Source organism: Stenella coeruleoalba (assembly GCF_951394435.1).
Source record: "Stenella coeruleoalba genome assembly, chromosome: 5".
NCBI lineage: Eukaryota > Metazoa > Chordata > Mammalia > Artiodactyla > Delphinidae > Stenella > Stenella coeruleoalba.
In genome coordinates, this window is record NC_137150.1 from 53119576 (window position 1) to 53144883 (window position 25308).

The window sequence follows — 25308 nt, forward strand, 5'->3', positions numbered from 1 at the left end:
GACGCGCAGGCTCAGCGGCCATGGCTCACGGGCCCAGCCGCTCCGCAGCATGTGGCATCTTCCCGGACTGGGGCACGAACCCCCGTCCCCTGCATCGGCAGGCGGACTCCCAACCACTGCACCACCAGGGAAGCTGCTTTTACTTTTTGTGTCGCAAACCATATTTACTGAAATAGAGTTGCCCCATGATTTGATTAACATAGATCATGTACTACAATAGCTAGCACAGTGCTGGATGGAATGAAATCTTTTGTTGAATAAATGGGTTAAAGACATAATAGTCAATTTAGAAGGCATATTGAAAGTTTGTCATGAGGGGAAGAAAGCATCAAAATTGAAGTCACTGAGCAATTTTAGCAAATGTTGAAGGGTTCAGGGTACTGAAGTTCTCATCGCAGGTTTCACTGAGTTCTCTTTATTAACTGGATCAGATGTGGTACATTTTTTATGCCCAGGCAGAAGTTTCTGTATTTAGCTGGGGGAATAATCCTTTAACTCTGAATTGCAAAATGATTAGTCTCTTGTTTGCCATGAACCTTATGGTCTATACCCCTTGTTCAAGCAATTAATCATGCCTTGCAGTGTTTCATGGGTGTTCCCTTGTATAGTTATTTAGCTCTTCCATTGTTTATGGCCCCATGTAGAACATATCCACAAGTAAATTGTTGAGGCAGGGAACAAGTTGTGTGTGTGTGTGTGTGTGTGTGTGTGTGTGTGCGTGGTGTGGTGTGGCTATCTGTCCATGATTGTATGTTCTGAATTCATTAAATGTCAAAAATATTGCAGGTTTGATAGTATTTTGATGAATTCCAGAAGAATCAGTACTATAAAATAGGTTAGGACTGTATAATATTCATTAAAAGAGTTACTGTTGTATAATTATGAGAAAGGACATAGCATGTAAGAGTTGACCCCTAAAAAAAAATAAACAGTTGGAAGCATGAAGGGAACCTGTGGAAGGAACTGTGAGTTGGTGGATATTGATGGGAGAGGGGAGGGGCTAGCTCAGTACTCGGCAGGACCTTATCAAAGCACATTGTATTTTAAGTACCTAAAGTTTTCAAAGCCTTGGAATATATTAGTATATTAAGGAACTCAGCTTATCTAGGTTTATCTGTGATCAACCTGATTTCCTTCATCTGTTAAGTTGATTAAGAGAAATGTGTATTATTTGGTGATAAATGAAGAACACAGCACAGCAGAGGCATATTGCATTTGTAGATTTAAAACTCATTAAATATTTGCTTTAGACAACACCATGAAGAAAAATGACTTTTCATAGATTTCCATGAGCAAAAGTGTCTGGAAAGGTAGCCTAAAAAACAGAAAGGAAGTCAATGTACACATGAATGGAAGAAAATTATTGCTATGGCAACTGGTGTGTGGCATTAGAAGCAAACTTATACTGTGCTTAAAAAGATGATCCTATAAATGAATGGATAAACTGTATTAGAAAATCAGCACAGACTAAATAATTTAAAATGTTTGCCCTTTCTTAACTCAAATAATTCAGAAGTAGCTCCCTGAACAAAATTGCAATCTGAGAATTGTTGGAAAACCATAGTTGTTAATATCCATTTTATCTCTGGAATAGGGCTTAAATGTATTTTTTAAACCTAGCTAGGACAGAGATATGTCCTAGGGACATATCAAGAAGGGAATACATCTTCTGGGTTTTTATAAATCGGTGATCAACTTGTATGTCAATTTCTTATACTTAAGCTGAAACTTCATGTGCTTTCTGATAACTTTTATACCTTGTACTTAAGTATTTGTCCCTACCTATACTGGAAAAGAAAAGACAGATTAACTTGATTAATAACCAAATCAGTAGTTCACAATCACTTTTAGAGTGTTTGTGATATGAAGGTTAGATAATAGATAAATAGAGGGTAGATGATATGTATATATGAATAAATACCCTTGTTGCTCTCTAAAGTAGACTAAAAAAGAAATGTTAGAGCCTTTTGCTAAGTTCTTTGAATATGAGTTCAGGTTCTCTTTTGAAAGGCTGACAAGTTCTTCCTTTAACTTCCTGAGGGGGAATAAACAATGAGAGATCCTGGGAGTTTGATTTTAACCAGGGGAGTCTCAACAGAACTTGGCATCTTAGGCGCAGCAAAATATAGCAACGAAGCACCATGGATTATGACATTATTGGGAGGTATTTTTCACCCAAATCTATTTTATTAATGAAAGGACAAAGAGATGAGAGTAAGAAAAATGCTGTTATAAAGTGCATACATTCTCAATATTACCTCAAATTGAGGTGAGCCAAATACAGAGATCTGTCTTGGGAACCAAGTGGAACAGAGGGTCCAACCCAGACCAACTTGCACAGGCAGCACTACTGATTACCTAGATTACAGGGCTCCCTTCTCATGCTCAGGATATTGTAATACAAATGTTTGAGAGGTTTGTGTTGTAGAAAACAAATGATCACAAAAGGATGAACTAGGTCTTAAGTAGAGAGATCGTAATGAACCTGTGAGATTGGAATCTTCTTGAGTAATGGAGACTTATAGTATCTTCTGCTGCTGAGATTATTGTCATTGTAAGAAAACTGTTTTCATTAACCCATATGACCTCATTTGTTCTGTCTGGTGGCCAATAATACATGGACAGAACACCAGGACTAGAATAGAAAACAGCTTACAATATTGGTGTGGTGGCTTCTAGGACTGGCTGGAGTTGCTATCTATTGTGGCAGTTTGTCGTGTTTCATTTACTTTCTTTGCACTTTGCTGCCACCAAAGAAAGTTAAGTCAGCAGCTGGGGTTGGGATTGGGTAGGGAGGAAAGGGAGAGTCAACAGACCCTACAAAATATTACTGAATCTTGTTGCCCAATTGTGACTTAAGAAAGATTTTAAGTAAATTCTTTTAAAATGCAATTATTTGAGAAAACTAAAGTGTCCTAACTATGTCTATAGGTCTCACCAGGAACCCTGGTGTGAAATGCCTTCTAGAGATGGTGCTGGGGGTTAACAGGGAACTCATTAATTGATTTAAAGAAACAAAACCTAGAAGATGTTTTTAGACCAGTATTTAAGGAGGTGAGAAGGGTCTGAAATGCAAAAGGTAGATGAAAAGCCACAGAGATGGCTTCAGGACACTGCTTTCTACCAGCAGCCAGTGTTAGAACAGCAACCACATGGAATAGCTGACTTAGCAACAGCTGCTGAGAGAAGTCAACCATGGACGCCGTTGCTGAAAGCTGCCACTTAGAGACCATGTGGAAGCCGAGCAAAGTTAGAGGTACAAACTTTGAGATCAGCCGTCACAAAGGCCCTGCTGGAAAATGCTGGCCACCAGGTCTGATTCCAGAAGCATTAGATGGAGTGTACCTGCCAATGGGACCTTGTCATGCTAAGTGAAACCTCTGACATATTTCCTTCACAACTGGAGTGGCCCTTGAGGAAAAACGGGATCTTTGACATCCCTAAAAACTAGGGACTGCTCTCTTTTACTCTATTCAAGGGAGGAGGCTGTATGACAATTTTACACATTCCTACAGGAGCCAAGTGGAATTTCCTGACAATTGTGGACACTTGGGCCCCAGTTTCCTGGTAGAGCGTTGTAGCCTTGTAAAGGGTCAAGATCCTAGAAATCTCCCCATTTGTTCGGTTCCTAATATTGATACTCTAGCTTATTATAAAATTGATCAATATGGCATGCTTCATCTGACCTGATTTCTTTTCCTCTTCTCCATTATGTGGTTCATTAAAAACAATAATCTGTCAAAAATGTGCATAAGTAAAGAATAGTTGTTTTGTATCTTGTTGAAATATTTCTCTATAAAATGTAACAACATGCAGAAAAATAATAATTTGTAAATCATTAATATCCCCATGCAACAATGTGTACCCAGTGGGTACTCTAAAGAATGCTGATAATTTATTTAGAATCAAGGACATGTTGTCAGTTTTATTATTATTTACTTCAGTTTTATATCCACTTAACATGTGTCCTGGTAGACATCGGTGAGATATAGTGTACATAGAAACAAAAAATATAATATAGGAAAATATAAAGTATACTTTAGTTCATGTTTTGAGTTTTAGAGTTTGCTTTAGGGTTTATTAGCTTTGGAGTACTTACTGTAGGAAAGTGCAGTTGCAAAAGAACATTGTGTTGAAATAAGAGTTGTGAACATCTACTACATCTCAGAAAATTTCCTATATAGGGTAAAAAATTTCACAAGTTTTCTGAGTGTTTTTAGTTTTTGTAATGTTTTGGACCCTTTCCATAAAAAATTCTCATGAAATGCAGTTGGTACTCTTCTGCCCTTCACTTAGACCTGGACAACCAGGACCCTGCCTTGGGCTGCATTCTTTCCAGATCCTTGGCTGACCCTCCTCCCACCACATCTCTCTCAAAGGGACATGCCCAACTGGAGCCCATGTCCCTCCCTGTATCCCCCACATCCCAATCCCATAATGTTGGTACCAGAGAGCCAGAAATTCTCTGCCCCAGATATACCCCTAACCTGCTTCCTGGCCTTGCACAGGTCTCTTTCTGAATCTGTCTTGGCGGATGGAGCCAGGGGCAGGGAGGAGCCAGTAGGGCTCAGATGCAGCTGGTGGTCTCCACACACGCACCAGGCTTCTGATTTTCCTGATGGAGCCTGGTTTAGGAAGAGAATGGGGTGAGGCTGAGGGTTGGGTCCTCTGTTTGTACTCTTGCTCCGGACTTGCAAATGTTAGAACTGGGTCGAAATACTTACACTTCAACAACGACAGAAGAAACTGTCAGTTATTTTTGGATATAAGTAACATTAACATGTTTATAATTTAATGAAAGTGACTTAAGATTGCATGAGCTAATTCTTTAAAGTAAATGAGTTTATTTTTCAAATGGCATCTTTATTAGAATACTTATGTTCCATATGAGTATGATATTTACTTGTCAGTTGTCAATAACTTCATCCATTGAAGAATTAGGACATTGTATAAACTCATTATTAATCAATTCTAGGAAGAAAACTAAAGCAAACGAACAAACCAAAACAAGCAAACAAACAAAAACCTCCTGTCAAACCATAAGTAATGCCGTTCTATTGTTTTCATGTAGCCTCTCTCTAATTTATTAGGCTTTGTAAAAATAAAAATAAGGTTTATATTCTTTTCATTTGTTTTTATTTACTCTTAAAAATATTCTGTTTACCCAGGACTAATCTAATCAGCATGTTCATGTGTTTAGTGTGGTATATCTTTATAAGTGGCTACTCAAATACTTTGTAGGTAATACTTAGGAATTTATGATGATGTAAGTTATTGCAACACAGAATCAAAATGAAGGAAATGTAAAATAATTTTGAAAGTTATAAAAAGTAATTTAGGGATGGATTAGAAACTGAGTATCAACATAAAGATAGTTTCCATTGTCTAAAAAGCAATTAACTGAGGCTGGTGATAAAGACTTCTTTGGGGTTGGGGGAAGATGAGAAGAACACATAAGAATCATGTTATAGAATAGGAAATGATGATTCACCAATACATTGTATGTAGGAGATAAAATAAACATGGGTAGAGAATTCTTTCGTTTTAAATTGGGGTTGAAATTAGACAGAGAATGACCATGAGAAACCTGGGTAGTAGACAGCAAACTGTGAAGCCTTATCTGGCTTGAAAGCAGCATCTGAAGTAAAAAGAAAATAACAGAAGTATTATGGGCTACCACAAAAATATAGACAGCAAAATAATCATCATTTATATTTCATTCAACAAGTATTTACTGAGTACCTCATACATGTCAGCTACTGAACTAGACACAAGATATTTCAATGAGCAGTACAAAGATTGTTGCCCTCCATAGAGCATGCATAAGTGGCTTTAAAACTAAGCTTACTCTTCAATTGTTTCCTAAAAGATCCATATTTAATGTTATATTTTCCAAAATCCCATGAAGAATATGTATTATACACAGGAGGATATCAATATGTCCATACTTTTTAAAAAAGTCATGCAATAATACAAACTTTTGATACACATACAAATGAAACACTGATGGAACTAGGGAAAGATTTTTCTGCAAGTAAGCAAACATCTGAAGAAATTGTTATTGACCATACTGACACATCAAATAAACAGTTTGACAAATCGAGGATTGATTTAAAAGATATTTTTCCTATTCCTACAATTCCTATTGTAATTATTGCTTCTCTTTCACTTTTATAAACCTGATTGATCTAGGAAGTCTCTATTTTTACCCCTCAGTTCACTACATAGTCTTTCTACTTATACTGCTCAGGTTCTAGTTCTCACTGAAATCTAATAATGTTGCTTGATCTTCTTGTCCTATTAGACTTAGGGGTGGTAACAGCTTCCTACTGTTGCTAGGTCCTGGATGCTTCACCATCCCCTGTTGGTTCCCATAGCCCTGTCCATACTTCTGTAGATTATCTGTTAATTACATTGTCAATTGACTCCTTCGTGTGTGCTATCTGCCAGAACTCTGCATGACACAAAGATAAATAGCAGTGTTGAAGAGAAGCTCAGGGCTCAGATTGTCCTCTCAGCTCTTGCTCCATTTGGAAAATGAGAGAATGGGCCCTTTCACAAGATTTCGACATTGAGAAGTCTTGGACAGAAACCATTAAGAGAGCATCTTCAGAGACCACATAACTTTCCTGCATGCATTTAAAAACACTTAAGCCCATAGGCAGTGTTAGAGCCACTTCTTCCAAAAGCTGCTCTTCTGTAACATTTAAAAATATTCTCCCCAGATGAGGAGAATGTTGTATCACATAACACTATGTTAATGTTGTATTAACATAGTGTTCCAAGACCAAATCAAAGCTTAGGGCTAAGAATTCTGTTTTTCCCATTTTTTCTGTTGCTTAGATGGGTGGTGACTGACCCATCTTGTGTGCCAATTCTCTTGACATTTGTTCGATCCCTTTTTATCCATACGGGTGTGGTGGAGACAGTATAGCCCCAATCAACACTGTCTTCTGGCCCCATTTTGAAACATCTACCCAAAGGTAAGCTATCTAACATAGCAAATGACCTATATTTGGTTTGACTATCACCACTCTCCCATAATGTTTTTTGTGCCTTCTTATCATTCTTAAAAAAGAAAGCTAGCTCCATCCCTTGTACAATTTTAAGTTTCCCCCCAATTTTAGAATCTTTCATAATGTTGGCATTGTATTATATTATAGCCTTATTTGATGCCTCAAATCAGTTATCTTTATGTGTGATTAACTCTTCTTGAAAAAAAAACAGTTAAAATTTCAAAGTTAAAAACAAAACCTGACAGTTAAGAGTAAAGATATTATCTGCTCTAAGGGAGTAAGGGATAATAGCAAGCATAGCTAGAATATTCATTTTGAGTTGGCCTTGCTAAAATAAGCCCTCTCTGTCTACAGTATAAATATCTTTCAGTTTAAATTGCCAGTTTAAAGCGTTTGCCAATGCATTTTTTTGAACTTAGCAGAGATTTGGATTGATTTATGTAAGATAAAAATAGTCACTTTATCTTTATATGATAAAATGTGTCATAAGCATTGAAATATGAAGGTTCATTTTGAGTCATTGGAACCACTGCACTTATAAGGTGTTTACAAGGATAACAATGTCCTTAAGTGCATAAGTACTTAGTGTCTCGTGATGGATACAGGTTTTTAGAGAAATAAACAGTATCCTAATTTACTTTGTCTTGCCATATTCTTTTCTCTTATGAGACAGAATAATTTATCTGTATTGATAGAAGATGATTTATCATAGTATTCATATGAATTATCTGGTAATTTGTGTTTCATTAAATTCTCTCTATTGGTTTTCAGATATAAAAACTGTGTTGAAATGGTTTTATTTTTTAACAGCACAAGCCCATTAGAGGCTAGTCATGGTAAATAACCTCTAGCCAGAATTGGGTTAATTCAGGTTATTTAACAATAGGTTTTTTAGAGTATATTCTATTGATTATTTTATTCATTTTGATTCAGAAAACACTTACTGGCTAATAATGTAGGGTGGTCATCATGATAGGTTCTTGGTAAACTGTAATTAAGGCACAAGTCACCACCAAAGTTATGGTCAAATCATTTGTTTATTGGTAGTTCTGAGTGGTAGTAAGTTATATGGTGCTTCTGAAAATCATCCAGAAGCATTGGCTTTTTTGTAGAACATTCTACCAATAAGTGTGGATAGTCCTTTCTTCCAGTTATAAAATAAAACAATAAAAAATAAATCCAATCTTAAGTATTTTTGAAAATTTGTTGATTTATAATGAATTTATTTCTATGGTCAGCTTTTTCAAAAGAGAGCATAATTTAAATAATTATATCAACTAAGACTCTTTTTTGAAAAAGGATTTATATTAGTCCTGAGTTTTTTCAGGTCTTATCACACAAGACACAAAAGTACATAATCCAACTGGATGTTTTATATCTGCATAGGAGTGATTTGAATTGTGCAGGTTGAAAGATACACTTGAGCCCATTCAGATTCAAAATGCTGCTACCTTTATCCTCAAATAAATTATTTGGTTTAACAATAGCTCTCCTTTTGTAAGAAAGAAAAATAAAGCTTGGTAGTATCTAATGTTAATATAATGATTCTAATACAATTACAGTTGCTGAGCAACTGGAGAGAATGTGAGAAGTCCAAGGTCCAGAGTAGCAAGAAGCCCAGTTTTTAGTAGTTGTGGATTCATTTTCTTCCTTTTCAGAGTAAAGTATATGGAAAAACTTGATTTTATGAAACTTTACAATATATTTAATGTTTAATGACAAGTAGGTTATATTCAGAGAGTGACAACCTTCTACCCAATGTAATTGCTCTAGTATTTGCTCAATAAATCATGTCAAATGACATTAACAACTTTACTTTTTCTTTAGTTTTAGAGGTACTAGACAAAACTTATGGTTTTATAAATTAGAATTATTGATTATATAAGGCCAAGCCAATATATTATTATAATCCTTTGTCATATTTATTCTTTATATTCTAGCCCTATTAATATAGGAAGAGGAATGGGAGAGAATAGAGAAAATATAAGAATGAAATTTCTAAAGATGAGTAGTTTTCTACAGTTATGGATATTCAGTTGCTCGTGCCTGGTAGTAGTTCTTTTTCAGTCATTGGTTGTTTGCCAACTGAGGGTATCTTTTTCTGTACTTAAGTTTTACTATCACAGAAAAATATGCTCTGCAGAGAGGCTATCAAATGATAGATATTATAGCTCTTCCCATGTGGCATTTACTATCAAATTTAGATTTTTAAAAGGTTTTCGTTTTTCGTTATTTTTATTAACACAACAATTTAATGATATTTGAGTTGTGGAGAAATAAGGTACTGTGAATATCTGATAGCCTTAATATTATTAAGATATTGCTGATTCTTTAATATTTTTTCTCTCTTGATTTGTGTTTTTATTACTTACTAGAAAATCAAAATTATGATCTATAGAAAATCACTGTTCTCATGAGAAAATTTGCCACTTGGAAAAGTTAAACAATGAATTTACCAAAAAATAAACAATAGATTTTTATAAAAATAGAGCTATCTCTTATTTAATTTAAAAGTTGAAATTACTAGCTCAGCATTTTTAATATGATTATTTAAATGTGCTGTAATAGTGTGCGCTAGTTGTTTGAGTATATGTGTATTATTTCCTGAAATATTTTTATATCCCTAGAATAGTCTAATGCCAAAAGATTGGCATTTCTCCATCTAATAGAGAAAAAGATCGCTATGCATGGAATATCCATGAGATGATTTCATTATTCTCTCTCTGTCATTTTCTCTTTTTTACATTTTTGGGGGGTTGTCTCACAATGGAAGTGGTAGGATGGTTTGAAATGTGGGATTAAGTGTATGTGTTGGACAGCTGTGTAGAAGTTGGCATTTCCAGATCTAGATTCTTGCCTAGACCCATTTCTTTAAACAATTATTCTATTAATTAAATCCTGTGTGCTCAATTGGGGAAGCAGGTAATGACTTGTAGAGATCCATCCAATTTTGAGACTTTGTGAAGTGTCTTTGAACTAAAGTCATTGGCAGAAAGAAGACCAAAGCTTACTGTATTTTTTTTTGCTATTGGTATCATATGTATTACTTAACAGAACCCAAGGGATAGAATTTGCTTAAGGAAACAGGAGGGTCTTTTAAGTTAAAATTTGAGAACAAAATAAGAACAAATAGCTCTGTAAATATTCTATAAAGTCAACATGACAGTGAACTGACAAACATGATAACTGAAAGAGATATTGAGTGATTAAGCCTTCAAACAAATTGTAAATAGCTTAGACATAGCATTAAGTAGGAGATATTCACTTAACATTTGAAAAGCAACTAGATATCCATAGCTGAAGAAATGTTATTTTTTTCTTCATTGCTTTTCCACATGTCTTTTAATAGGTGATACTTTCTTCATAAGTAGACTAGTAATTATTATTGAAAAGCCACCTAAATGATGTAGAAAATGATTTAATAGAAATGAAATTATATCTTCCATCTTTATTGAGATATAGTTCACATATCATACATTTCACCAGGTTAAGTGTACAATTTAAAATGGTTTTTAGGAAGTTCACAGGGTTGTGCAACCATCACCACAATCTAATTTAGAACATATTTATCCTCTCAAAAGGAAATCCCACAGCCATTAGCAATTGCTCCCACTCTTCCCCACCATTCATCTCCCCTACCTAGACCTAGCCCTAGGCAACCACTAATCTATTTTCTATCTCTATAGACATGCCAATTCTGGACATTTCGTATATATATAATTATACAATAAGTGATTTTTTTGTGACTGGTTTCTATAATTTAGTGTAATATTTTCAAAGTTTATTCATGTTGTAGCATATATCAGTACTTCATTATTTATTAATGAAAAATATTCCATTATATGGAATACCATATTTTATTTATCCATTTGCTAGTAAACAGATAATTGGAATATTTTCACTTTTTTTTTTTTTTTTTTTTTTTGCGGTACGTGGGCCTCTGACTGTTGTGGCCTCTCCCGTTGCGGAGCACAGGCTCCGGATGCGCAGGCTCAGCGGCCATGGCTCACAGGCCCAGCCGCTCCACGGCATGTGGGATCTTCCCGGACTGGGGCACGAACCCGTGTCCCCTGCATCGGCAGGCAGACTCTCAACAACTGCGCCACCAGAGAAGCCCTATTTTCACTTTTGATCTATTGTTAACATTCACGGACAAATTTTTGTGTGGATTTATGAACACCTGTGTACACATTTTTGGTGGATATATTTTTTCATTTCTCTTAGATATACCTAAGATTGGAATTGTTGGGTCATATAATAATTCTATGTTTAATGTTCTAAGGAGCTGCCAAACTGTTTTCAAAAGTGATCATATTATTTTACATGTATGAGGAATCCAATTTTTCCACATCCTCACCAACACTTGTTACTGTATGTCTTATTTATTATAGCTATACTAGTGAGTATGAAAGTATGAAGTGATATTTCATAGTGATTCTTGACTTTCATTTTCCCAATAACTAATGGTCTCAAACATTTTTAAAATGTGTTTCTTTGTCTTTTGTATATATTCTTTGGAGAAATGCAAAGAGGTAATTAAGGTTAAATAAGTTCACATGGGTGGACTTAGGACTAGTGTCCTTATAAGAAGATGGAGAGTCACCAAGGATGCCTGCTTCCTTTCTCTCTCTGTCTTTCCACTCACATGTACCAAGGAAAGGCCATGTGAGGGTACAGTGAGAAGGTGGGCAAACCAAATAGAGAGACCTCAGGAAAAAACAAGTGCTGGTGCTATGATCTTGGGCTTTTAGCTTCCAGAACAGTGAGAAATAAATTCTATTGTTTAAACTACCTAATCTGTGGTATTTTGTTAGAGCAGCCCTAGCAGACTAATATATCCCCTATCAGATATAATAATTTGCAAATTTGTTTTCCCCACTTCACAGATTGTCTTTTCACTTTCTTCATGGTATTCTTTGTAAGACAAAAAGTTTTTAATTTTGAAATAGTCAAATTTTGTCTTTTTTGTTTTTGTTGTTACTTGTGCTTTTGGTGTTGTATCTAAGAAACCATTGCCTAATCCAAGATCATTAACATTTATTTATATATTTTGTTTTAAGCGTTTTATAGTTTTCATTCTTACAGTTAGGTCTATAATCCAAATTGAGCTAATTTGTGTGTGTTGTATAAGGTAGAGGTCCACCTTTATTCTTTGGCATGTGGATATCCAGTTATCCCAGCCCAAGTTGTTGAAAAGAAAAGACTGTGTTTCCTCTATTGAACTGTCTTGGCACCTTCATCAAAAATCAACTGACCATATTTGTATGGGATTATTTCTGGACTCTCAATTCCATTCCATTTATCTACACATCTATCCATATGCCAGTACCACAGTAAGTTTTTAAATTGGGAAGTATGAATCCTACAAACTTGCTCCTTCTTTTCATGATTATTTTGGCTATTCTAGGTCTGTTGAATTTCTATATGAATTTTAGGATCAGCTTGTTTACTCTGCAAAAAAGGCAGCAGAAATTTTGATAAGGATTGTTCTGAATCTTTCAGTCAAGGGCAGCATTGCCATCTTAACAATATTAAGACATGATCAATGAACGTGGGATGTATTTCCATTTATTTATAACTTTTTAAGTTTTTTTCAACAATGTTTTGTAGTTTTCAGTGTATAAGATTTTCACTTCTTTTGTTAAGTTTATTTCTAAGTATTTTATTCTTTTTGATGCTATTTTAAATGCAATGGTTTCCTTAATATCATTTTCACAAAGTTGATTGTTAATATGTAGAAATATAATTGATTTTATACATTTGATCTTGTATCCTGCCATCTTGCTGAGTTTATTAGTCCTAATAGTTTTTCTAGTTGATTCCTTAGGATATTCTATATGCAACATAATGTCACCTGCAAATAAAAATAGTTTTACTTCTTTCTTTTCTAGGTCGACATTTTTTTGTTCTTGTGTAATTGCTGTGTCTAGAACCTCCAGTAGAATTTTTTAAATTAATTAATTAATTAATTAATTAATTTATGGCTGTGTTGGGTCTTCATCGTTGGGTCTTCATTGCTGTGCACGGGCTTTCTCTAGTTGCAGCAAGCGGGGGTTACTCTTTGTTGTGGTGCACAGGCTTCTCATTCTGGTGGCTTCTCTTGTTGTGGAGCCCAGGCTCTAGGCCTGTGGACTTCAGTAGTTGTGGCACGTGGGCTCAGTAATTGTGGCTTGTGGGCTCTAGAGCTCAGGCTCTGTAGTTGTGGCACACAGGCATAGTTGCTCTGTGGCACGTGGGATCTTCCCAGACCAGGGATTGAACCAGTGTCCCCTGCATTGGCAGGCAGAATCTTAACCACTGCGCCACCAGGGAAGTCCTGAGACCCTCCAGTACAATGCTGAATAAAAGTAAAGAGTGGACATTTCTGTCTTGTTCCTGATATTAGAAGGAAATCATTTAGGTTTTTTTTACCATACCATTAAGTATGATATTAGCTGTGTTTTATTTGTAAATGCCTTTTATCAGGTTGAGGAAATTCCTTTGTATTCATTCATAGTGTTTTGAGAATTTTTATCATGAAAGTGTATTGAATTTTATCAAATACTTTTTGTTTGTCTATTGACATGATTATATAATTTTGTTTTTTTCTATTAATATGATATATTACATTAATTAACTTTTGGAATTAATATGATTTTAAAGTATGTTTTTAATGAGTTCCTTATCAAGATGGTTTAAGGGGCCACCAAAAAAGTTGTACCTACACTGTGACGTCTCTAACTTGGTTAATGGATTGTGATTGGTATTTCAGAAATTAGTGCTGAAATTAGTTTTGTAAACTCATATCTTTGCCACCAGCTAATAATTTAATCTGAGAATATTTTTATCCACATTTTAAAATATTTCAATTGCCATTTTCAAAGATGGGATCATACCTTTTCAAAATTTTCTCCTGTAAGTTTTCAGCATCAAAGTCTATATCCACATTTATTAGGTATAATATATTCTTTTAAAATACATCATAATGTATGTATTGATCTTTATCATGTGCAAAGTGAATTCTCAATCTCTCAGGAGCTGATTTTAACTAAGTTACAATGTGAACACCTCCTTCCTTTCTAACTTTTATTCCTACATTCAACAATAATTATTGTTCCTCTACTTGGTACAAGCCCATGCCAAGTGTTGGGGATACAATGTAAACAAAACCAGCAGGGTTTGTTCTTTTATGAAGTTTACAGTATTGTGTGGAAACAAACATTAAACAAATGACCCGAAACTAAATGTATAATTACTTATTGTGATAAGTGCTGTAAATAAAATACAAGATAGGAAACAGTGTAATTAAATGTTACTGAATATGGGAGAGGGAGGGAAAATTGCTTATCATCCATGATTACCCTTGAAAATTTCTCAGTGGGTAAATTTTGATATATATGACTTCTGTATATAATGCTGTACACAAATTTTATGGTGTAGACTCTGAATTAGACTAAAGAAAGGAATAAAATGGAAAACTTATATGTGGTTGTCAGGACTGTTTAAAAAAAGTAACTATAATTCATAGGATAGAAAGAGTATGAATGGGTAATTCGAAACTATTCCTGCTTTCCAGAAGGATTTACTCTTTTTTCATTTGATAATAAGACTAATTCATATTAATATATTTAATATATTTACATAATATAAAGATTAAACAAGATGCTATGCTCATTTAATTTGGTTTAGGTTTTAAATTTTCCAATTATATATATGAGAGGTTCAACTTCTGCCTATGCCATTTGGGCAATTAGTTAATCTTTCTATTTTTCTTTTTTTTTTCAATTTGTAAAGAAGGCAATAATCAGAGCTCCTACCTAATAGTGTATTTCTTAGGGTTAAAATGAAATTATCCAAAAAAGTATTTTAGCATAGCATCTGGCACATATTAGGACTCAATAAATGTAGCTACATCTATTAGTAATTAATTTGTGGGATCTTTTTGTCTGTCAAAATGGGAAAATTTAGAAGAGGTAAAACCAAGAGTAGTTGCCTCCTACCCCATTAATGATTCTAGGATTAGACAAAATTAGATTTGAAGAATGTCATGTATTTCATATATATACAATTCTCCTGTTTTTACTATCTTAGATAATGGTAAGAAAAAGGATATATCTCGAAGGATTACTTAGTTGCTCTAATATTATGGTGATGAACTGGTTTTTGTGAGTTTGTTTCAGTGTAGCACATCTAAACATGACTTGTTGATTACTGTCCAGCATTGCCTGGAACACCTTGGAATAAAAACATAAACTTTTAGCATTATTTATGTTATCTTATTAACTGATGATGCCTATCAAGTCTTTTCTTATTTCAGTAATAAGATTTCATATTAACATATTAGGAATTATTATGTATCAGTTTGACTCTATTCTGTCAAGTTTCCATTGTGGCTTTTTTTTTTTTTTTTTTTTTTTTTGCGGTACGTGGGCCTCTCATTGTTGTGGCCTCTCCCGTTGTGGAGCACAGGCTCCGAACGCGCAGGCTTAGCGGCCATGGGTCACAGGCCCAGCTGCTCCGCGGCATGTGGGATCTTCCCGGACCGGGGCACGAACCTGTGTCCCCTGCATCAGCAGGCGGACTCTCAACCACTGCACCACCAGGGAAGCCCTATTGTGGCATTTTTTATTCACTAATTTTCCTTAAGCATTTTGTTACAAAAGCATAATCAACTCAGTGAGAAATAAAGACCACTGTTTAGATACCACTGGAGAACCCAGTGAATTATTTCGTCAAAGTTTGCCATCTTAGACTATATTTACATTTTGAAAACAAATAAAAATATGAGATAATTCATAACTATCCAAGAAAAAAATTCTGCTTCAGTTGTGTAGGCATTTTATGTAAAAGTATATTTCGACCTAAATTATCCATGTGATGACCCTAGTTCTCTATAACCTATATTGGGCCTGAATTATCCTATTAGTTATCAAAGTGATTGAACTAACTTTGTTTTTGATTATATACCAGTATCTTCCCTGTCTTCATAGCAGCAGTAGTTATTAACCACTGTGTAATTTATTGTTTACTTGTTTGAGGATAACCACAGCAGCCTTTACTTATCTGATGATGAATGGTTTATCAGGGCCTTTCTATATATCACCACTAATCCTATGTCACAGGTTGGCCTCCACCCAAAGCTGACTCTAACACAGAGTTTAGGGTACAGGACATTTGGAATGGTGTGCCCTGGGACCAATACCTGTGGAAGGGAGGAAAGGAAGCAGGATTGGGCCAGAGTTAAACTACTCCATAGTCCCAATGACCGTCTTCGCCAGCACCACATGAAGATCTGGAGCTAGATTGACCCATGAGAGTTTTCCTGAGTTGGGCTTAGAGGGGCAGAACTTTTTTTTCCATGTAAGTCAATCATTTGATGTGGGACACCCAGGATATCACTGTGGGCCAGGTGAGTCTCTGCCTCTAAGTCTGACCTTTGAAGGGACTGATAGCTGAAAGCTGTTTCCCAACAGCACTCTCAGGAGTGGAGACCACAACTCCTTTCTTTTTTTTTTAAATCTAAATATTTTAATTTTTTTCTTCCAGTACTGTATAAGTTTAAGGTATACAGGATAATGATTTGACTTACATGCATCATGAAATCGTTAGCACAGTAAGTTTAACGTCTATCGATCATCTCATATAGAGAGAAAATGAACAAAAAAGAAAACCAAATTTTTTCCTTGCGATGAGGACTTGTAGGACTTACTCTCTCAACAACTTTCATGTATAACACACAGCAGTGTAAATTATATTAATCATGTTGTACATTACATCCCTCATACTTACTTATAACTAGCAGTTTATACCTTTTAACCACATTCTTCCAGTTCCCTTCCGTCCACCTCTGCTTCTGGTAACTACAAATCTGATCTCTTTTTCTATAAGTTTATTTGTTTTCTGAAGTATAACTGAGCTACAATACTATGTTAGTTCCTGATACACAACATAGTGATTCAATATTGCTACACATTACAAAATGATCACCACAGTAAGTCTTGTTACCCCACACTGTACATTTTATACTTGTGACTCATTTATTTTGTAACTGGAAGTAACTGTAACTCCTCATCTTCTTCACCTACTTTTCTTGTTCCCACATGCCACTCCTTTCTGGCAACCACCTTTTTGTTCTCTGTATCTATGAATCTGTTTCTGTTTTGTTATGTTTGTTCATTTGTCTTGTTTTCTAGATTCCACATATAAATGAAATCATATGGCATTTATCTTTCTCTGTCTGATTTATTTCCCTTAACATAATATCCTATAGGTTCATCCATGTTGTCAAAAAATGGCAATATTTAATTCTTGATCACGACTAACATTCCATTGTGTGTGTGTGTATCTGTGTATATACCACATCTTTATCCATTCATCTATCAAAGGGCACTTAAATTGTATCCATATCTTGGCTATTGTAAATAATGCTGCAGTGACATTGGGGTACATATACCTTTTTGAATTAGAGTTTTTATTTTCTTCAGATAAATACCCGGGAGTGGAATTGCTAGATTGTATGATAGTTCTATTTTTAATTTTTTGAGGAACCTTCATACTGTTTTCCATACTGGCTACACCAATTTATGTTCCCATCAATAGCAAACAAGGCTTCTCATTTCTCCACATCTTTGCCAACACTTGTTAGTTGTTGTCTTTTTGGTAATAGCTATTCTAATAGTTGTGAAGTGATATCTCATTGTGGGTTTGATTTTCATTTCCCTGACGATTAGTGATGTTGAGCATATTTTCATGTGTCTGTTGGCCATCTGTATGTTTTCTTTGGAAAAATATCTATTCAGGACCTCTGCCCATTTTTTAATTGATTATTTGGTTGAGTTTCTATGAGTTCTTTGTATATTTTGGATATTAATCCCTTATAAGATATTTCATTTGTAATATCTTCTCCCATTCAGTAGGTGGCCTTTTTGGTTTCTGATAGTTTCCTTCACTGTGTATAAACTTTTTAGTTTGATTTAGTCCCGTTTGTTTATTTTTGCTTTTGTTTCCATTGCCTGAGGAGATACATCCCAAAAATATTGCTAAAACCAGTGTCAAATGCATACTGCTTATGTTTTCTTCAAGAAGTTTTATGGTTTCAGGTCTTACATCTAAATATTTTATCCATTTTGAGTTTATTTTTGAATATGGTATGAGAAATGAGTCCAATATGATTTTTTTTTGACACCAAGAATTAGAATCTTTTCTGATTCCAAAAGAATCAAACAAGTCTTTCCTTGATGATGGATCACAGATTTAACAACCCAGCAAATTCTGCATGGAAAATACTATTATCCCCATTTTACGGAGAGCAAAACTGAGATTTTTCTAGTTGCATAGACAATGGTTGCCTGAAAACGGGATTCAAAACTAGGATTGTCTGATTCCATAGCCCTATACTTTCCACTGTACTTCATTGCTTGCTCAGGTTTTTGTGTGGTGATAGAATTTTCAGAAACATACCAGTCTTTTTTTTTCAAGCCAAATATATATCCAAATATCTTCCTACTGATTTGACTATAGCTAATTTACATAGTCCTTTTATTCTGCATTACAGTTTATAGTACATTTTCTCAGACATAATATGAGCAGGTAAGGTTATGTGTTCTCACAGCCATTTGGTAAACAACACAGGATAAGCATCATTATTTCCAATTGTAGACTAGGGAACAGGAAAAAAAGTAATAAGGTGATTTTACTCAGTCACAAGATAAATGAGAAAACTTGAAATTGAGCTTGAGTGTTCTAAGTCCAGAGTACGGATACAGTACACTTCATTAAGAAGTCATTTATTAGGAATGTGCTTGTGTGTTTTAGTGTTTCAGCCTTTAGAGGATTTGAAATGTTAGTTCACATACTAGGTCTTTAAGAAGTGCCACTTGAATTGAATATGAACCTATCTCTTACATCAGCGTTTTTTTTTTTTTTTTTTTTGGCGGTACGCGGGCCTCTCACCGCTATGGCCTCTCCCGCTGCGGAGCACAGGCTCCATACAACACACTCAACAGTGTCTGAGTTGAAGTGTAAGGATAACAGCCACCCAATTTTATCAGATACAGCATCCACTGGATGCAGAATTTAATTTGTGCTAAAATATTCTTCTTTTGTTTTTTCCCTGTATGTATTTTTTCTTTATAATTTGCTTGTTTGACATGTGACCATGATGATAGCTTCAGGAAGTCTTTTGCCATGAATTTCTAGCTTGAAAGTATATATAAATAGTCCAAATACTACAAGTAAACATGAACAGATTTTTTTTTTTTTTTTTTTTTTTTTTTTGCTGTGTTAGGTCTTCGTTTCTGTGTGAGGGCTTTCTCTAGTTGCAGCAAGCGGGGGCCACTCTTCATTGCGGTGCGCGGGCCTCTCACTGTCGCGGCCTCTCTTTTTGCGGAGCGCAGGCTCCAGACGCGCAGGCTCAGCAGTTGTGGCTCACGGGCCTAGTTGCTCCACGGCATGTGGGATCTTCCCAGACCAGGGCTCGAACCCGTGTCCCCTGCATTGGCAGGCAGATTCTCAACCACTGTGCCACCAGGGAAACCCCAGAACAGATCTTAACAATAAAAAACTTTATTTCTTTCTTTTCCTCATTCTCTTTTGCATATTATTTTTAATATTGGGCCTTACTTTATGTTTCCTTTTTAGCTAGACTCTACATAATTAGTGATATTTGAAACCTTCTCATAAAGATACCCTCAATTAAAATAAATCTGAAAAGAAAGGCGAGTTAAATTTCTATATAGCCTTAAAGTTCAAAATAATACTTTGCTTATCTCTTTTATTTTCATTGTTTTATACACACACACACACACACACACACACACACACACACACAGTGGCAGCAGTGGAATTTACCACTAATATGAAGCCAAACTAAGTTACTATGTGGTTTCATCTAAGGCATGGAATTTTATATTTTGTCCACTAAAATTATCTGGCTTTTGAATTTTTATATTGGTGCATAACCCTTAAAAAGAAGTAAGATTTACTTGAAATTTGCAGTGTTTTTTTAGGATTGTGGAAACATTATTAGTGACAAATGAATAATTTGATGTTTGAATCTTCTAAGTATTAATAAAAACCATACAAATTAAAATTCCTGTGCATAGGTACCCCTTAACATAAATTCATTAGAGGAGTTAACACTTATGAAATAACAAAATAGACTGTGAATTAATTCTCCACAATATGAAAGTTAAGTGTCAAAAAAATCACTAAACAAGGCCTCACTGTATCTGACTCAACACTTCTCTCATGGTGTTCTATGGCTATTCAGTTCTGCTAATATAATACGCAGAGACACAAATGGTCATATGAAGCAAAAGAGAAAAAGAAGGCAAAACTGGCAGTCTACTTTGTAGTAGACTTTAAAGAATTTTAGAACATTCCCATTTATGAAAATATGTGAGCTAGTGTATTTAATATATATTGTGTCATAGAATTGAGAAAATGCTGCAAATGAAAGTTAATAGAACAACTACTCTTATTTAACAGGCATGATAAATTAGTTGAGCTTTGCTGAAACTCCTAGCCTTCCAGGATCCTGGCCATCACTTCTGGTACCTTTATCGTTACACATTTCTACTTGGTATATTATTTTCTCCTGTGAAGAAGCATCTCTGCTTATTTAATGGAATATGGTGGAAAACCAGGATTTGCTTTAGAGAAAGCTTTAATAATCTACTTTCCAAAATTATATTCATTTAAAAAAGTAAAAAATTGTTGTGTGTGTGGTGGCAGTGATGTAGGAGTGACTGTGTGTTTATCTGTGTATGTGTGTTTGTATGTATTTATCTATGTTTATGTAGTCCATCCAAATTTTGAGACCTTTAGCTTGTGTGTTATGAAATCACTTTTAAAATCACATTTAAAAGTATAATTTATACAACTACAGCTTCCTGTAAACCTTCTCTCATGTATATTGACCAATTATGTATCCTATTTTGTTTTGTTGCAACTACCTAATGAGTCCCCAGTGATTTTGAAAAGTTGAATGAGTATTAAATAAGTAAATAAATAAATATTTTGCTTGGAAATAATTTTTAAAACCCTATTAAAATCTGTATTGTAAACCTGAAGCAAGTAGGAAATCAAAATAGGCAATATGGCATGTAGTCAGATATGGAAATGGTACTAGGGATATATATAGTCTCCATTTGCGCTGAAAGTGTCCTGGACTGTAGTATTCTTTTTGATTGTTAGAATATAGTAGCAGCAGCTTCTATTAAAAAGAACCATGTTGTGTGAAAGCAACACAATTTATATGTATAATCAATGAAATTTCTGTCCAGCATACTAGGATGCAGCTTAAAATAATACGGCAAGAACCTAGGGATCTATCTTCCTTAAATTATTAATATGTTCATGTTCCACCAATTTCACTTTACAATAACACAATAAAAGCTTTGATGAGCATCGGCCTTTCTACAGTGACCAAATGCTTATAAAGTGCCAAGAATTTTCAGTGAATCCTTTGCAATGAGTCAGTTTATACAAAATATTTTCACAGCATCATATTCAAGGAAGTGACATACATAACTTACAAAAGAATCATTGGGAAATAGATTGACATTTTGTATCACAATAAAGACTACATAAGAGTAGATAGGTAATACTTAAGTAGTGTATAAGTTAGTTGATATTTCTTGAAACTCTCTACTAATTTTATAAAATTATTTATTTTTCTGAGTCTCTCTCTCTGGATATTATTACTGGCCAAAATAACTTACCTATCCCCATAGTTAGTACCCCCATTGTTTTCAAAAAGTAAAGTAGAAAATAATATATGTTTAAGCTCTCAGACTTTTACCATAAGTATATAGTATTAAATATTTCTTCAACAGATAGTTAGTGTCTAACATGTGAAAGCATAGCATATGCCCCTCCTCACCATCCCCACCCCAATATACTGCATTGTAATAAGAACTATTTCTTATGGAAGTTTAATCAAAATGTGAATGTTGTGGATACAGAAGGCTGAAAACTATCAGCCTAGGTAAATATTTGAGGACTGGGAAAACTTTAAGCATGTATTTTGTGCATAATTTTTATATATGGAATCGTATAATTTTTTCTTTTTTAGCCCATCTTACTGGAACAATTAAAAGCCATTTTGTGAAGTGAGATCAAAAGATGCTAGGCTTTTCTATTGATTCCCGTACTCCCAAAACAGCACAAGTTCATTTAAAGTTCCCTGAGGGGAGCATTACCAACACTTCAGTTAGAACTTGAATCTTGTGTTCTTTTGGGGGTTTTTATTTCATTTGGACGACAATTCCAGCAAGTTCATTCGGGAGCTCAAAATAAACCTTATTAAGAGTGTTTTCATCTACCATAAATATGCAAGAGATATGTGTCCTCCTATGCTTTGGGGTGTGTGTGTGTTTGTGTGTGTGTGTGTCTAGGGATTGCTCTAATAATTATGTCCAGTTTAACTACTACTGTCAGAAATAATTCTTTAATATCAGCTATTCTGAAACAAAAGTAGTTTTTGGCAGATATCTTCCAAAATGTAATTGGCTTATATATGACTATACCATATGGCCAATCAGCTCTTTCCATTACTTAGAGTATATTTTGCAATTAATTCATCCTGGAACTTGAACTGCAAAGCTATGTTTCTCACAAAGAGATGGCCTATGGGTACATTATTCAAAATATTTTGTGCCTTAGATAAATGTCTGGTAACTCCAGCTTCAATGATTATACAGGGCAAAACAATGTCAGACATGCCCTATGACATAACATGTGTTTCTACCACACATTGGGTATATTTTATATAATTTGTCATTAGTAGATAGAAAATACAAAACTGAGTTTTCTTTGGCTTATGCAGGAAGGGAACCAAACTATTTTAAGAGTCTTGACCCTAGTTTTACAACATCCTTGGGCTCACCCCTTTACAGAAGTAAGTGGCCATCCATTTAGCAAGGATGTCAGTTTAGACAATGTATTAGTTTGCTAGGGCTGCCGTAACAAAGTACCACAGACTGTGTGGCTTAAACAGCAGAAAATTATTTTCTCAAGTTCTGGAGGCTAGAAGTCTCAGATCAAGATGGTCAGCAGGGTTGGTTCCTTCTGAGGACCATAAGGGAAAGTTCTGTTCCAGGTCTCTGTCCTTGGCTTGCAGACGGCTGTCTTCTCCCTGTGTCTTTACATAGCCTTGCCTCTATCTGTGTCTGTGTTCAAATATCCTCTTTTTATAAGAATACCATTGATATTGGATTAGGTCTCACCCTAATAACCCCATTTTAAACTAAATACTTCTGAAAGGAAAGACCCTATCTCCAAATAAGGTCACATTCTGAGATTCTGGTGGTTAAATCTTCAACATAATTTTGGGGGACACAATTCAGCCCATACCGTCACTTGTATAAAAAGGTTGTGTGGGCTTCCCTGGTGGCGCAGTGGTTGAGAGTCTGCCTGACGATGCAGGGGACACGGGTTCGTGCCCCGGTCCGGGAAGATCCCACATGCCGCGGAGCGGCTGGGCCGTTAGCCATGGCCGCTGAGCCTGCGCGTCCGGAGCCTGTGCTCCGCAACGGGAGAGGCCACAACAATGAGAGGCCCGCATACCAAAAAAAAAAAAAAAAAAAAGGTTGTGTTACAGTTATGTTTTTCTGTCTTTTTAGAATATTTCTAAATAATGAGAAAGACTTTCCAGAACATTTTCTACTACCTTTAAAATACTATAGTAAGAAAAACTCCCTAAGTTCTCTAACAGTGTTTTTTAAACTCAATAATTTCATTAAAGTCAGCACTAGAGCTGAGGGGAGAATAATTGGGCTGTTTTTAGTCCTGGCTCAGTCACTAACCACTGAATTTGCCCTGGTCACAGTATTTACATAATTTGAGCTTCAGTTCTTCATCTAGAAAGGGAAGTCTGTGTCCAAACTTATTCTTTTTACAAGGACATTAGTCGTATTGGATTAGGGTCCACATTAATAACCTCATTTTAACTTAATTACCTCTGTAAAGACCCTATCTCCAAATGTGGTCATATTCTGAGGTACTGAGGGTTAGGACTTCAACATATGATTTTATCATTCAACCCAAACAGATATTTAGACCCTTAAATTATTAAAACAAACATTGGGCCTATTAATTATCCTATTCATAGTAAAATATATGCCCATAGATAGTAGATAATATATGCCTTTACTGTATAGAATAGTATGTGCACCTCAGTAATATAGATAGATGGTAGATAGATAAAATCTCTCTCTCTCCATATATGTATATATATGTACATATATATGTTGATCATATTAAAAGGTGACCAACTTCAATTATAATAAGAAAAGTACAAATTAAACCTCAGAAAGTCACCTTTTTCACCTATAATATTGACAAGTATTTTAAAGTTTATGATATTTGTGTTGGTAAGCGTTTGGGGAAATAAGCACTCATACATTGATGGTAGGAATATAAATTGTTATAACCTCAATGGAGGACATTATAAAAAATACAAATGCATATATTTTTTATCCAGAAATTTCACTTCCAAAGTATTTTCCTGTAGATACATACACACATATGAAAATACTTATATATAATATTATCCTGAAGATTATTATTCCATTTACACACATATATATGTGTGTAAATGGAATACACCTACACACTCAATCATTCCTTTAATAATCTGAGATATGGTATTACCAAGGAGGACACTGAGACTCGTAAGTTGCCCAAGGTCACCCTATGGTATCCCAAGCAGCAGAATTTGATTTCTAATCCACTTACGTTAGATTCCCAAACTTGCTTTTAACCACTATTTATTAGGACCTTCCTGATTTTGTCTTATTCAAGCTGCTTTTCTCCTAGCCCTAACAGTTCTGTACTTACATTTTATAGTATTTGTTGCTGCAAGCCAGCACTGGAATTTCTGAAACCAGGCCAGTGATTAGCAGTGCATCAGGGTATTAAGTGACCTAGTAGCAAACCATACCTTGGAACATCCCAAGGCTCTTCATATATTTGAGGAGAAAACCATCATGGATAATGCAAAATGTGGTAATATTATTTTAGTCCATGCATTTAGTCAGTGGACATTTTACAAAAGCACCAACTTAAAGCTGATAAATTTGACTTCAGCTTTTTTTTTCTTTTTTGATTTCCCTTAGTAGAAGTGTTAGAGATAGCAAACAGACATCCAGAAAAAGGGAAACAAATTGACTGACTGGATAATCCACAGGAATCAAATAAAATGACAAAATCACCTACAATCTTAATAAATCTTAGAATTACTTAGTTGGTTATTTTATTATAGGGTACTCAGCAAAATATTCCTGAAAACACCTTATATGAAAATATGATA

The 25308-nt window shown here is 34.9% G+C and overlaps 1 protein-coding gene across 7 annotated transcripts in view; it reads left to right on the forward strand.

Moving 5' to 3' along the window:
- The window catches only part of NAALADL2 (N-acetylated alpha-linked acidic dipeptidase like 2), a 1497545-nt gene that overhangs the window by 382762 nt on the left and 1089475 nt on the right, over positions 1–25308 (forward strand). The gene's annotated exons all lie outside the window — the stretch shown is intronic.